We start from the raw sequence: 16,659 nt of genomic DNA on the forward strand, positions 1-16,659 counted from the left end.
ACTATGAAAACTCCTCAAACTATCCTATGAGGTAGATGAGGCACCTCCTTGGAGAACCCTTGGTCAAGTCTCCACTCTCTAAGTTTTCTTTTCCTCATCTGTATAAGGCGTGAAGTTATTAAAACTGATCACCTATGATTGCTCTGAGGACAGAAAGAGAAAAAATATATGAAAGCAATTCGTGAATGGAGAAATATTACATGGAAGTTAGTTGCTAGCTTCATTATAGAGAAGCAAATTTTAATATCAACTGGAGAATCTGCAGATAAAAGATTCTTAATTGTATTACAGTAGGCTCCCCCTGGCAGAAGCTTACCTATTTGTCAAAGGAAACAGAAGAGGTAAAACCTTCATAAAAGTCGTAAGATTTCACTCTCACAGGTTCCCAATTACTGTGAACAGAAGCTGGAGACTAAGTCCTAATTTGTAACAATAAAAACATATAATGTATCCTAGGCACAATGGTTTTCTTAGAAAACTGGCTAATCTCTGTCCCCAGGCCATTTCCTGCCTCTTCTGACTCTCACATGAATTAGGGATTGGAAACCAGACAATTTTGACTTCCTGAGCTTGCTTTGCTCTTGGCAACGATGGAAGAATAATTTTTAAGGCAAGAAAATGAAAATGATCCATTTACCTCCACTCTGCCCTCACTCTGAAGGAGGATCTTGGAGCTGGAGAAAGAAAATACCAGAGAGGGAGGGGAGCCTTCCTTCCCCGCAGAGCGTTGACCATAAGACACGTTCTCCTTTTGAGGGCTCAGCACTTGGGTTTCTCCACATATTTTAATCAATATTCACTGAGCCATAACAATCTGGCATCCACAGTCACTCTGGTGTTGTGTTTCATGAATAACTACTTTTTCCACTGGGTGGAGAAGAAATGACTCTGTACACGGCTGGCAGATCATCATTCCTTCGAGCAAAGCAAAATCAGCAGTTTCAAGGGAAATGTGGGCATCTCAGTGTGGTGATCAGTGCACATCTAAAACATAAACTCAAATTATAGAAGCCAACTCACAGGCCAACTGATCTCTTTTGGAAGATGTGGCTTCAGACCATTCCACGTGCATGTGGAATACCTAGACCTGATTACAGAGTTCTCCTGAAAGCCAATGCATCCCAGGAAACCTTACGAGATACAGCAAAGGAATAACATGTATTCCCCAGCAAATAAAACTGTTAACATGACCTTGCCTCATTCTGGCAGAAGCATGTTGCAAAGTCTCCTGGGGAGGAAGGTACCGTACTGAGCCTGGGAATTTGAGTTCAGCGGGGAGCCTGGTCTCCACTGCCCAAGTGCTGCAAGCCTGAGGCTCCTTCTCATGAAATGGCCTCCGAGATGGTGAAGATGGCCATGAAGGTCAGACCCCTGAGAAGCCTAGATCCAGCTCATGCCCCATTCTGAGGATAATCCATCTTTCCACAATTCCTTCAAGTCCAAGACACTCCACCTCCTCTCCTATATCAGCTCTTTCTGTAGGTTTCTTCCATCAGTGGGACTGGAATTCTTTCAAATTGATCAGCATCTCATTTTTACTCCCCCTTCACACCCATCGTAACATCTAGACTTCCATCCTAATATCAGATAGCTTCTGTTTTCCTTCATAGTGTCTCCAGAAAGAATTCCTCCTAAGTACCCACTAATGTCAAGGCATCAGAAATCCATTCGTTTATTCATTCTTACAGACATTTGACATCATGCAAAGCATTGGGCTAAGACCTCTATAGTTAAGTAGGGGAGAAACAGCTATTTAAAATAACTGCCATATAAAAATGAAGTCAGGATTCACACTATTGTCCCTACCAGGAACTCCCACATTTTCAGTCTTTAAACACAAGTCCGGAGACACTTCCTCCTGGAAGCCTGCCATGAATCCACTCCCAAATGAATCAGGTATCTCTCTTATGGGCTTTCAAGAGTGCTTATCTAGATCACTGCACTAACCCTGCACCCATTAGCCATTGATGGACCTGCTCTCCAACTAGACTGTAAGCTTTAAAGACACTGTCATATTCACCTCTGTACTGCTGCTGCTGCTGCTGCTGCTAAGTCGCTTCAGTCGTGTCCGACTCTGTGTGACCCCATAGATGGCAGCCCACCAGGCTCCCCCGTCCCTGGGGTTCTCCAGGCAAGAACACTGGAGTGGGTTGCCATTTCCTTCTCCAATGCATGAAAGTGAAAAGTGAAAGTGAAGTCACTCAGTCGTGTTCGACTCTTTGCGACCCCATGGACTGCAGCCTACCAGGCTCCTCCATCCATGGGATTTTCCAGGCAAGAGTACTAGAGTGGGGTGCCACTGCTTTCTCCAATCTCTGTACTAGGAAGTACTTAACATAGAGCCCAGTAGATCGTGTTTATTGCATATTTTTGAATGAATGGATAAAAACTATAAAAGAAAAATCTTAGAAAGTTGTGAAACAGAAAAAGGAATGAGTATTAAGTTTAGCTAGAGGAATGAAGACAATTTTCATGGAAGATACGGTACTTAAGCAAAGCACTGAAGTGTGAACAGGATTTCCAGAATTTGAAAAGATCAAGGGCTTGGGAGGAGGGGTGGTACACAGAGAATTACTTTTTAAAACCTAATGAATTCTCCCCACCTCTAATCTGTTACTTCTCTAATCTTTCCTATACTCTAGCAAAGTTTCTCCTTGCTTGTGCAGAACCTCCAAAGATGCCTTATTATTTAACGGGATAAAGTTCAAGTAGATCAGCTTGCATCTCAAGGGTCTTGCTATTGTTATCCAAAACTTTTTTCCTAATCCTAACTTTCACTCCTTGGTCACCCATTGTCTGCATGTATCCAGCCCTTCTACTCTCTGTCCCCAAATATCTTACTTTTTATCATCTCTTTGCTGCTCCTCTCTCTCCAGCCCTCGCCTCGAATGCTTTCCTCATGCCTTCCTGCCATGGACAGCACCACTCTGTCTTTCAAAACCCCACCTCCTTCATGCAGCCTCCCTTTTCCATGCCAGATCAGAGTATCTTCTTCTAGACAACCTGATAACCACTCTTCTACTATTTAACCATTGTGTGGTTTTCTGATTTTAAGCCTGCTTTGTCCCTCTTTGGAAGACCAAATAAGGTACCTACAAGCTAGGATAATGGACAGTGGCTTTTGTAACATGCACAGTGTTTCAGATGACTAATCTGTCGATGAAAAAATCTTGATAACTGAAACACTCTTCTAAGAATGAATGACAAGTCTTTAGGCAGACATCTTATTATTCAGCTACCAGCAGACAGGGGTGCTTTTCCTAGGTACAAGATTGAATTTAATGAGATGAAGTAAGTAATCTGTTATTAGTGTGTCTATGTTATGAAATCACTAACTTCGCCTATGTAACGAAAAAAAACTTGCTACTTTCCTCCTTCATTGATAGAAGTACAGTTATAGTTACTTTTTATCTCTTCCATGAAGCCAAAGTAATACTTTTTTTAACGTGTAACTAGCCCTTTAAGATAGGTGCATCCTTTTCAGCGTTTTTACCCTTGTCCTTATCACTGTGGGGCTCCTTCACGCTTTTCAGCTTCCAGGCTTTGCCCCTCGTCAAAGCACATCAATACGAGTCTCCAACCTTAATCATAAAAGACATCTCGAGGGAGAGAGGCTCAGTACTTTACGAAAAGAACTGACCGTATCACACACAACAAGCTGCAGGGCATGGAGAATCCATCACCTAACCTTTCCCAGCCTCTATCCATCTGGGCCCCACTGCTGGATTTCCAAGCTTGACAGTGAATGCTTTCCAATGGGAAACTGTAGCGGGATTTTTTTTCCCATCCTTTGGTCCCTATTGTATGTTCAGCTGCACTGAAGCTAGCTGCTAATCAAAGCCAGAGTCTCTCATACACAAACAAACAAGGCATTGTGGCCTCCCCTGGGGCTGGAACACAGCAATCCAGCAAACTCTTTGGTCAGGTGATAGCAGCCCGGAGGAACAGACAGCGCATCACCCAGACATCCTCATCTCCTCTCCTCCCACGCCCGTCCTCAGGACAAGCCAACTGAACACCAGGCCAGGCAAGCCAGTGCTTGAGAAAGCAGTGGCAAATAAAATAATATACAATCCAGGCGATCCGTTCTGACAACAGGATTCTTTGTCCAAAAACAGTGGATTCTCTTGACCCTGGTGAGGTAGAAATAAAATACATAGCATGAAAACATATTCCTGGATACAAGAAAGGGGAAGAAGGAAGGGACTGAGTCAAAATATCTTCAGATACTCACTGAGCCCTTGTCACAGAACAGCGGGTGTAGGTGGAAAAGCGTAATGTTTAGGAGCTTTGCGGTTAGATATAGTTGATCTATAATCTCCATTCTACTTCTTGAACTTCCTCGATGGTCCACTGGTTAAGATTCCGAGTGTCTGAAGCAGAAGGTGTGAGTTCAATCCCTTGTCAAGGAACTAAGATTTCACATGCCGCATGATAGAGTCAAAAAACAAACAAATCATGTTCTCGGTTCTACCTCTCACTAGATTGTGACCTTGAACAAGTTACTTAACCATTCAGGGACTCAGTTAGTAATGTTGGTGAACTGTGCTCAGATCAGAAAAAGGAAAAGTGCTAAGAAAAGAAAGCAAGGTCTCCAGCTTCTAGAAATAGCTGGTGATAGGGGATGAAGACTCCTCCCTGGCCCTGGCACTTCCTAGGATCAGAGCCTCAGATGCAGTGGAAGGTCCTGAACTTGACTTACTGCCATTGTCCCCAGAGCACACCCAGGGAAACTCAGGATGCCCAAGGCCAGCATGAAGCCTGGATACAGCTATCTTCATACCACAACAGGCGTGGGACTCTGAGCGCCTGCACAGTGATTATGAAAACATCCCTAAGTATGAAAGATGGAGTAGAAAAGCTAGAGAGGTCAAAGAAAGTGATTGCTCATGTCATAATTTTTGGTCAAGGCAGCCAGTTAATATTAAATGTCACCAGGGTCGGTGAAGGGAGTGCAGGAGAGCGAGGAAAGTGAGTAGAAACTATGTGAAAGAAAGTGAAGTCGTGTCCGACTCTTTTGTGACCCCATGGACTGTAGCCTACCAGGTTCCTCTGTCCATGGGATTTTCCAGGTAAGAATACTGGAGTGGGTTGCCATTTCCTTCTCCAAGGAATCCTCCTGACCCAGGGATCGAACCTGGGTCTCCCACATTGCAGGCAGACACTTTACTGTCTGAGCCACCAGGGAAGCTCCAAACTTCCCTGTGTGAAAGGTTGTCTTAATTCTATGCAACGATAAACATGAATTGAGTACCTACTACTCAATTTGCCATTTGCTATTTGGGTAGTGGAAGAATTGATGCTTTTGAACTGTAGTGCTGGAGAAGATTCTTGAGAGTCCCTTGGACTGCAAGGAGATCCAACCGGTCCATTCTAAAGGAGATCAGTCCTGGGTGTTCACTGGAAGGACTGATGCTAAAGCTGAAACTCCAATACTTTGGCCACCTCATGTGAAGAGTTGACTCGTTGGAAAAGACTCTGATGCTGGGAGGGATTGAGGGCAGGAGGAGAAGGGGATGACAGAGGATGAGATGGCTGGATGGCATCACTGATTCGATGGATGTGAGTCTGAGTGAACTCCAGGAGTTGGTGATGGACAGGGAGGCCTGGCGTGCTGCTATTCATGGAGTCGCAAAGAGTCAGACACGACTGAGCGACTGAACTGAACTGACTGAAAGTGAAAGAACTAGAAGCAACTGTCCAGAGGTACAGGATAGAACAAAGAGGTCCGGCAAGAAGACGCAGGGCCACTGAAACTTAGAACCAACACAGTGACTTCCTTTAAATACCAAGGGTAGACAATCCAAATGATTTAATAATTGAAGCACCTTCATATAGAGACCGACAAATGGAAATAAAATCAGCTAGATGCCATCTCGAGGAATCTATAAGATCTGTAGATTTACTTCAGGAAACACTACTCAATATTTTCATGTCTTATCTTTTCTAGTAGGTATCTTAAGTGCTCCTCAATTGCACATGGCACTCCTCATTGGGTATTTCCAAATCCTTATTTCAGTAAAAGTCAAATTAGTTCAATAAGCCACAGACCCGTAGTTTCTCCATTTTCACCTTCTGGGGGAATTTTTTTTACTTGCTCCTTAAGGCTTTCCTAACTGTTCTGCACTCAACCCTTACATTTCTCACCTCTTAAAATTCAGAGGTTCCTAGCCTCCTATCAGGAACTGAGATCTCACTGCAGCATTATGAGTCATAGTAAATACAAATATACAGTAGATACAAATACTTTAGGCTGATCTTCCTCACCGAAGAAACATTAAAATCACCTTAAGGAGAGTGGTCACACCTTCCTGTGTTCTGTACTTATTTTCAATAGTTGCTCAAGTTCCAAAAGATGATGATAAATCTGGCCATACCTTGATATGGACTTGGAAATTAGGTAAGGAAGTGGTCAGATTGAGATGAGAAGAAGACAGGAAACAATACGTAGTTTTTTAAATACAAAGGCCCAAGTCTAAACTTTTTTTTTTTTTTTTTTTCTGATTTCAACAAAGATACTTAACATTACATATTAGAGCTGGTGAGTAGAAGTCAAGAGTAGAAAACTAATCCAGGAAACTAACTGGACCGGAAGGGATGCTATTGTGCCCATGAAAGGGAGCCTCTGGGTCTGTTCCTTGATCTCCTTTCATGATCCCCCTACAAGAGTGGGGAAGATATGAATGGAAGCAATGGGTAGAGGGTAGAAGCCTTATGGACAAGTTGACTCCAGCAACCAGCTTGTCTAGCTCACAGCCCAGCATCCAAGATTGCTCATGTCCTATTTAAGGCAGGAGCTCTTCACTTGAACAACTGATACTGTTTTGTCTGCAAATACTTCCTCTGAGAGAAATAAGGAGGGGACAGGCTTGCTCCTGTCCTAGAATGACTTTGTGGCATTATTATACCAAGAGACATGCAGAGCTTAGGAGATTTAGAAAGCAAACAAGACAAATCCACTGGGGAGAAATCTCCTAACGAACCCCACCAGGGTCAACTGAGCCCAAAGGACCCAAAGAGAGTTTAGGCAGAGTGGAGGAAAGGGTTGGTGGGAACCCCAATACTGGCATAGGCCATAAAAGCATTTAACTTTCACCCCTTCCTAGTGTTCTCTGTAAGATCTGAAGCTCCCAAGCATCAGGCTTCTATCAGACTGTTGGATGTTTTCCCTAAGGTCTCAGTTCAAGTCCACGTCTATTTCTTTTGCATTCTTGGTTCTGCTGCCTTTGAAGTTAAATGCTCTCATTTTAACCTCTTGCAAGAGAAATCACTGGATGAGATATTAGAAACCCATAGTTATCTTGCCTTTAGGAAATATGGATTGAGTTAGAGAGAAGTTGGTAGAAATCCACCTCTACCTGCTTATTCCTGCTACATTGTTTTTGATCTGTTTCTCCAATCCAAGTTCATTTATGACAGCCTTGAAGTACACCTTCCAATCCCCCGATACCATATATCAGAGGGCAAACTCTGTGATCCCTAACCGTCAGACCCAAACTGCTGTTTTCAAAGGCTAGAAATTATTTCAGACTCAAGTTGGTGGGAATCCCAATACTGGCACAAACAATAAAAGCATTTAACTTTTGCCCCCTTCTCTACAAACAAGAGTGTGGTTGACAAACCCAAGTGTGATCTGACTCACTTTAAACTAGAGCCAATCTGTACACTAGTCATTCCAAATAATAACAGAGCAAATAAATACTCCCCGAAGAGTGCCAAGCCCTGGGGGGACGTGCCTCAGAGAGGTCAGCTGCCCCTGTAAGCTTACCGCCTGCAGTGCATCAGGCCCACTCATCTTAGCCCAGAGCAGCTCAGAAGTTCCTCAGGCTCCTGGGACCTGCTAAGGGGTAGAGATTGAACCTGGGTGGGATCAGGCAGCTGTGGCTTCCCTGGGGAGACATTTACCCCTGGATAGTATCTGAAGGGTCCTCAAGGTTAAGAATGAAAGATAATGTTTACCCAGCTTGACCTTTAACTGGCACACACTAAGGTCCACAGGATTATTTGTTCCCATCTAAATATCCATCTTTGCTGGGAGAAAGATTTTTTGTTTGCTTCATTGGATGACGGTTGTTTGTTAGCATTCTTCTATTTCCAACTTTTTAATGAAAGTCCATGATATTAATTTACTAAGCTTTTTATGATTCAAATTTACTGATGTCAAGCTAAATAAATTGAATTTCCGTCTTAAACTGGACCACTTAGTAGAAACAAATGTGCATGGTAATGTGTATAAAACTATAAAAATATAGCATATTTTGATTACAATGTTGACCTAAAAAGCAGGACTATTATTTGCACAACTATTTTCAAAACTTAAATAAGGAAAACTCTAAAAGTGTATCAGAGTGTTAATAGTGGTGCCTATTTTGAGCATAATTATAAGTCATATTTTTCCTTCTTTATAACTTTAAAGATCTGAAAATCCTGTAGCTTGGACACATTATTCCAGAATGAGAAAAAATAGTGTGTTTCTTCAGGTGTATATTTGTGTTTTCCTAATAGCAAACATAGTAATAAAAAAACACATTATGTTTCACATCATTAAAATTAAGCAATCTTTTTACAAGTTTGAATTGCACTGAGCTGAATTTAAGGTTCTGAATTTTGCCAGAGGCCTTGAATTGAATAGTTAAACATATATTGTAATTAAAAGAGGATGGGAAGAAAGGATTTATATTATTGTTTCAAAATGTAAGTACCTCCAACAGTTAAAATAACTTAATAAACTTTCTGCTTTCTTTCACATAGCAGCTTCAGACTTCCTCGTTTGATCATCTTGGACCATAGCTCGTATTTAAAGAAATACATAGTACACAGAAGGCAACATTTTTTTATAGAAAAAAATTTTTTGAAGAACTAAATTGGCCCTCGCATAAGATTCTCCAAAGCAGCAGGATAATTTTTTTAAGCCAAAGATCCAACTCCTGGCTTAACATGGACACTGTTAAGTGTCCATCTGGCCAGTTGGCAGATGCCCAGTGGAAGCCTTCTGATGTTCTAATGCTCAGAAACGAAAGCCACTATACACTAAAACTTTAGAGGTGATTCTCTGCTGTCGAGAGCAATAATCCCTCAGCCAGGTTAGAAGACGCCGTATTATTCTCAAATGAGGAAGGCCATTACGAAAACATTATTTTAAAGTTTTATATGGTCTCCATTCATTTTATCCTGAGTGAAAAAGAGTTTCTCTGTTAGCTAAAATTGGGACTGAGACATGTTCCTTACTGATTAAATCTGGACTCTGAGACAAAAATCTTTGGCTCCTTCCCTGGGCAGCCCAGTGTCTCCTGGGAAGTCACACAGATGGATGCTCCCTGCTCTACTTCCCTTATGATATGGAAGGGGACCTCCAAGAGAGAAACGATGTTCAAACCTTCAAGAAGAGAATACTGTAGGATGCAGAAAGCCTGTTACATTACATCCTTCTCATACTAAGAATGGAATTTCCTAAACACTTCTTCACCAGCTTCTAAGGTAAATGAAAATGGCAGTATTTGGCTCACTTACACCCTCTCAGGGAAAAGCTCCAGCAGAGTACCCGTAAGAAGCCTGAAATCACACCTGACAAAGGGCCTTGTATTCCTAAGGGGCTTCAGTCAAGTCAACGGCAATTCGGATGGTGATTCTCAATTTCCTTTGCAAATGATCCAACACTATAAATATTATTTGGACATGAAGATACAGGCGTGATCAGCTTTTGCACTAGAAGGACATGTTACTGCCAGTGACCCTCAGTGTGTGTACTAAGCTATGGACATCATGATTAGAGAGTTCTGATTCCTCTCCTAGTCTTCCAAGGTTATGGAACTAAACACTATTGGCTGGTCACTCAACATGAGGTCCCCAGGCCAGCAGCTGCTATCACCAGGGTGTCTGTTGGAAAGGCAGCCTCTGAGAGTCAGCCAGAGGCCTACTGGACCAGAATCTGCATTTTAACAAGATCTCTAGGTGACTGATATGCAAATAAAAGTGTGAGGAGCACATCAATAGTATAAACAAAGGGCTGCTAATCCACCATAAAAACCTAAATTTACTGAGAATAACTGATGGGAATTTTTGGTATGCATCTTGTACAACTCTGAGGAAGCACTCTAACATAATATTTAGTAAAACAATTCAAAAAAAAAATTCATAGCCATTTTAGTTTAACCTTTTTTAGAGTTGTCTATTCTCTCCTTTCTTTCACTCTGACTCAAATTTCCTCTTCTTCATACCTGCCTGTCACACATCTCGCCTCCTACTCACTTCATCTGATCAAACTTACCTTCTGACGTCTTAGGCAGCCTCCAGGTCCTGAGAAAATGATCATGATGAGCAGCAGAATTGAGGAAAGAAACAGAACTGGCCCTATTGATTTTATTAATAGAAGTCATATTACAAATAACAGTTTACAGTTTATAAACGTTGCATGGACACAACTGCCCTTTACCACCAGCCCACGAGGAAGGCAAAGCATATATCACCACCATCATCGTCATCGCCATCTTACAGCTAGGAAACCTAAGGTTCCAGGACCTACAGGACGTACTCAGCACCAGGCAGAACTACAGTGAGATAAACGCAGGCTCGCGATTCAAACCTGGACTCCTTCCTCCGAGCTGGCAGCTCCACGAGGGCAGCAGGGCCAGGGAGGACATGGCTGTGGGCATCACAATGCCAGCAATGAAGTGCCTGCACCTTGGATAAGAAGTGTCCAGTGTGCACAATGCTCTCCTGCACACTAAGGCGGGCTTCCAAGTGGTGCAATGGTAAAGAATCAGCAGACAAATGCAGGAAATGCAAGAGACTTGGGTTTGATCCCTGGGTTGGGAAGATCCCCTGGAGTAGGAAACAGCAACCCACTCCAGTATCCTTGCCTGGAAAGTTCCATGGACAGAGGAGCCTGGTGGGTTACAGTCCATGGGGTTGCAAAGACTTGGACCCAGCTGAGCAGGAGCACACAGACACTAAAGGAAAGGCCAAGGTCAACAGCCTGATTTGGGGACCTCACGTGTCGGATTCCCTGGGGCCTGGAGCATGATCACATGCCCCATGTGTTTCTTTTCAGAAGGGGTTTTGGATCCGCATTTAGAATAATTTGAGAGTACAGAAGGCAGGAGCATTGCAAGAAGCAGAAAGTCTCACCTTTGTGAGACACATAGGTTTCTGTTTGTCTGTTTGTGTCTCGTGCCAGCTGGACATGAGACATAAAAGCAGTCGAAGAGGGGAAGGCAGAAAGAGCAAGGGTGGGCTTTCATGGGGAGGGATGCACCCCCATAATCAGCATTTCCATTATCTCATCAAATACTCTCTCGCAGTCAGACTCTGGGTTCAGTCCTTCACACTCATTTTCTAGATTAATATTCATGTCAGTCCTAGGAGATAAGTATCATTGCCTCATCTTAGGAATAAGGAAATTGAAGCAAGAAAGATCACAATATTTGCTAATGGTCACACAGCTAGTAAGAAGTGTAGCTGTGATCCACCTTCAGTTCTTTCATCTTAGAGCTCAAATAATGGAGCGTTACAGTTGATGTTTCTAACACATCACCGGCATTCAGGTGGCCTGTCACACGTCCGGGTTCTTTGACTCCACCTCTCAAATCAGAATCTCTGGAGATGGGCCCCAGGCATCTGGATGCTAAAACGTGACTCTAGTCATTCTGATAAACACTGAGGATCGGAAATCACTACCCTGGGTGATCTGGCCATTCACTGCATAGACACTGGAGATTAGGTTTGATGTGAGAGGCAACAGAGAGAAAATTAACTAGCCAAAGGAAGAGACGGCATTATATTATAGAGGAGGAAAAATATCCAAACTAGGAATTTTAAGATCTTATAAGAACTCCAAGATTCTTGTATGGGGTCATCTTAACCTCTTTAAACTTGTATCCTTATCAACTAAAAAAAAAGTCCTGCTCAGCCTACCTAGGTAGAATTGTTATGAAAATATGATGAGAAAATACATGTTACTAGTTCTGAAGAGCAAAAGCTTATAGCCACACTGAAGTTATGATGAAAATAACGTTCCAAGTGTTCAGTCTTAAGGCTTCAAATAATACAGTTTGTTAAAGAGGAGGTAAGGTTTCTGTCTTCATTATGGAAGTGAGTCAGAGCCATGCAAGGTCAAAGGCCTTAAAATGAACAAGGTGCAGTGTGAGAAGGAAGACACTCCACAGAATTGGCAGATCTATACGTTTGCAATGATGGAGGTGAGAGGAAGAGAGGAGAGCTTCTTCTAGAGGTTCAAGGATGAGAATGGGGTACTTGGTTTTAAACAGGAAATTGGTACCAGGTGACGTTTATAGGGATTGAGTATGGAAGACAGTCAAGGTCATTGGAGCATGAGGAAGAGCAGAGAGAATGGTATTCAGAGTCATTAGCTTACTTTTTCACTCATTCATCAGACATTTATCAGGCATTTCAATGGTTCCATTCTAGATATTCTAGGGTTCTAGGGATGAATGAGTGTCCCTGCCTTCAAGGGGTGAATGGGCTGGGTGGAGTGGAGCTGGTGGTAAAAGTGAGTAATCCTCAGAGGTAAATGATGTGCTTTTCCAATGGTAACACTGCTGGGAAAGGAGGAACTGAAGTCTTGGGCAGGGGTGACAGAGAGGCTGAGAAGACAAGAGGAGGGAGAATTAGAGCACCACCTAGAGGGAGGGTTTGCCTGGAAAAACCCACTCTTGGAGGCTTTAATTTCAGACTGATTCAGTTTCACCCAAATTCCACACTGAAGTTTGAGGACTTGCTGTCTCTCTCTCAGCTTTTCCTCCCACTTCTTCCACTTTTCATACCAAGATATGAGATGACTGTCTTCAGTGAAATATGTGCCTTAAAATGATGTTTTTGGTTCTCATTCAGCACAATTCTTAGAACTTAAGAGCCCAAGTGTCAGTTACTATTGACTTACTTCATTCAAGATTAATATATAACAATAGATCTTTTAACTAACTATGAACTTTAAGAATCTTAAGAATTCTGGTTTTAGGAAACTCATTATGATGATGTTTTTATTCGAAATGTCACTTTATCTAAATCTACTACAAAGAACTGACTCCAAAATAAAGCGGTGTAGAAGAAATTTAATTATTTCTCAAAATACCTTAAGCATGCCATTCACTGTATTCCCTGCCTACTTAAAAGAAATAGGAATTTGTGGTGAGTGTGATCTACATAATCAAATCTGCAATGTTACCATAATTATAATGCCCTCTGATAACATTACATTATAGTTAGCCCTCTAAACCACAGAAGTCTTAACTTGTCATTTACAAATACTAAAATAGGGAGGAACAAAGGGCTTGCTATGTTTGACAATCTAGAAAGGTCGTATGACACCTGGAAAACTATGCCACATAAAAGATTGGCAAGAAGTGCATGGAAACATGGCCCAGTGGATGGAAACTTGAAATGGACATAAACATCAAGCATGGAGAACAGCTTTCCAACACAAGGCTGTGGCCCAAATTCCACTCAAGCCAATTGACTCGATGGGAAAAAGCAGGTCCAGCTCATAGAGAGAAGCTCCATATCTGAATATTATTTTACCCCATATGTGACATGGAACTGAGTCAAGAGGAAACAAAAGCTCTCTGATTATTCATTAGAACTGCAGCCAAAAGAGACAACATCACTCACCCTTAGAGAGGCTCCACTCAGCATCCAACTAAGGGAACAAGGGCAACTGCAGACATCTGACTCACCAGATGCTTAAAGGTGAGCATCTCTTCAACAGGACTGGCCTGCACTCAGCTTGCCCCTTGATCACCCTGGGTGGTCTTGGTTTGGGCATTACCTTAGGAGGGAGTCAAGGACAGTTCCCCTTTTTACTATGTCATCATATTAAAAAGTGTATTTGGAGAACTGGGATTCATAATCAGAATTCGGACTACTGGCCCTGAATCCGCGATTAACTCATATACCATTTTGAACAAGCCAACCAAACTCAGTCTCCTGAGAAAATTTTGAATAGTAATAAAATACCACATGGCAAATAAGAATATGATCAGAATGCACATGAGAATGTCATTTAAATGTGAAAGCAAGAGTATCTTCAAAAGGAAAAAAATATTTAAACTCAAAATATTTAATTTCTAAGATTGACTTTATTGATAAAAGCAATTAAAATATTTAAGGATCTTATTTCTCTCAAGTTATTTCCAGTGATCAGGTTCTGTGAAAATCCAAACCAGGCCACAAGGTTTTCTAGAGTAAAAACATCAAAAATGTTCATTTAAAAATGTGGGTTCTGTGATACATTGCTATATGTGAAGATTAAGGTATACATGGAAATTTTCAATAAATTGGTAAATGTATTATTCCCAATATCATGAAAAGAAGTCTAGAAATCCACAGAATTGTTATCAATATAATATACTCTAAATATTTTTAAATGTTACTATTTTCATTCTATATAAGACCCCATTGAAAAGTCAGATAATAAAAAGTCACATATTAACTGAGTTTCTTTTCTTTCACAGCTCTAGCTTTGAAAATACAATACACTTGTACCGAAATGCACACAGCAGGAACACAGCAGCTAAGGCGTTAAGTATGGCTTCAGGTGGGTGTTCCTTACAGAGGCTTTTCACTACATGAGAAAAAAATGTCCTAAAAGAGGCCTGGGAAGAGGAGGAAGAACAACTTATATCGATTTAAAGTACAATTAGAGAATTCAAAGCACCAAAGTTTCTTAAAGCACAAAATAATAGGGTTTTTTTTTTTAATGAAATAATTGTTTAAAAGCCATCCTCTAATTTAAATGAGAAAGTACAAATGTTGCTCCTCTGAAATAACTCATGTCCCAAAGGAAGGAAAAAAAGAAAATATCCACTTAATTGCCTTTGAATTTAACTGGACTATAAATTTTCTTAATGATTTGGTCTTTAGAATGCCTAATTTATTTAAAAATAAAACCACAAAGAAGATGGAAAAATAGAAGCTTTATTTTCTATGCTGAGAGACACCTCTTTTGTCTCACTCCCATTACCTTCCAATACTTCAAATATCAGTTTATCCCCAGATGCTCAAGAGGCTAAAATGGGCTTTACTGTTTCATCAACTCCACATTTGCCTGAAATCATGAAATTGCTTCATTATGTTTTTAGTTTAAAAGCTTTCTTGATAGTTCCTGGACCTCCTCCCAGGCCCTTTCCTCCAACACACACACACACACACACACACACACACACACATATCACCTCTCTCAAGCTGTTAAAGCAAAATGCCTAAATAACCCTCAAGATGAAAGATGTCAAATGCCAAAAAGACTGGAATTTAATTTTTCTCAAATTGTCCCTTCTCCCCAGTCATTGCCACCCCTCCCCCCATATGCCACTCCTAGTTTTTCAGTGTATTCTGCAAACTTATAAAGCAGCTGTTAACAGAGGGAGGGGTAAGTTAACAAAAGTATAAGTAAACTCAGTGTAGTGTTATGTTAAAGAAAAAAGGGTGTTTGCATGTGTGTGTGTGTGAGTTGAAGAGAAAGGAAGTTTTGTTTTATGTATTAAGTAGAGAAGGGAAGGAGTGGAATACATTCCTCTCTTTTAAAATATTTTAACTTATTAGACGCATCAACTCAAAAACTAGGAATCTAGCCAATTAGCAATCAATATACCCTAGCTTTATGTGGGGGAAATAAAAAGTTCAAGTGTCTCGGTACAGGGCAATTCTTAAAATTATTCAAATGAGAAGTGGGATGCAAGGTGTGTCTTTTCAACTTTGGACAGAACCATTTCTAGAACCATTCCTGGGCTGGCAGGCAGGACAAGGAGTACCCAGATGCTCTGTGAGGGATGCGCAATGTAGCTGGCACTGGGAGGAACAAGCTCCCACTTGGTACCTAGAAATGCCAACCGAAACGCATCAGCTGGCAAGCCCTGGGGCCATCCGGGAAGCTGAGGAAGGATGGGAAAATGAGCCTGCTTGCTCAGGCTGCCTTACTTTCTCTCTCTTCTCTACCCAGCCACAGACACACCTACTAGCTCAGGTTCTACAAAGGGCAAAGCCCCCGCAAGTTCGCCATCCAGCTGGAAGCCGGGAACCCAGTCCATATGCACATCCCATAACATTACAAAACCCAGGGGTCCCTGACTATCTGACCTGACTCCCCCTAAGTAAGCCTCTGGAGAGCTTCAGTGTTGAAAGCAGCCCCACGAGCAGAGACACCAGCAGCCTCTCTCCCACTCTTACCAGTATCACGCGCTGGCGCCCAGAAAGGTGTCGATCCGAGACACCTCTGAAGGAATCGCGCATTCGCTTCGACTTACTTGGAGTCGCAAAAGAGCGGTGCGCGCTCAGGCTGCCTTTGTTGATCCGGGAGAGGTTTTTCTGCCCTGAGTCCAGGTACCCAAGTCGCTGGTGCTCGCGGCGGCCGCTGCTCTCCGCCCCCGCACGCCCGGTGACTCCCTGCTCTCTTTCTTCTACTCTCTCCACTCCGTCTTTTCCTCTGCTCTGTGGCTCCCTTGGCGGGATTTTTGGACTGGAAGGCGGGGAACCCGATCCTGCCTCGGACTGGCGCACGCCCTGCCGGGGAGGGGACGGAAGGGAAATGGAGAATGGGAGGGATGCGAGGAGCGGGCAGGGAGAAGACGCGGCTGGGGAGGAGGGAGCGCGCCGTTCCCTCGCGAGCTGATTGGGAAGCTTCTTCTTAAATGCGAGGTTCTCCCGGGG

General features: G+C 42.3%; 1 protein-coding gene across 1 annotated transcript in view; it reads right to left on the reverse strand.

Moving 5' to 3' along the window:
- Positions 1–16,576, reverse strand: part of PTN (pleiotrophin) — a 109,595-nt gene extending 93,019 nt beyond the window's left edge. Inside the window, exon 1 of the mRNA XM_019959150.2 lies at positions 16,257–16,576. The gene's annotated coding sequence lies outside the window, so the exon portion shown is untranslated. The remainder of the gene's footprint in view (positions 1–16,256) is intronic.
- Between the last annotated feature and the right edge of the window lie 83 nt (positions 16,577–16,659).

The sequence above is a fragment of the Bos indicus genome, chromosome 4 (genome assembly GCF_029378745.1).
Source record: "Bos indicus isolate NIAB-ARS_2022 breed Sahiwal x Tharparkar chromosome 4, NIAB-ARS_B.indTharparkar_mat_pri_1.0, whole genome shotgun sequence".
Taxonomy (NCBI): domain Eukaryota; kingdom Metazoa; phylum Chordata; class Mammalia; order Artiodactyla; family Bovidae; genus Bos; species Bos indicus.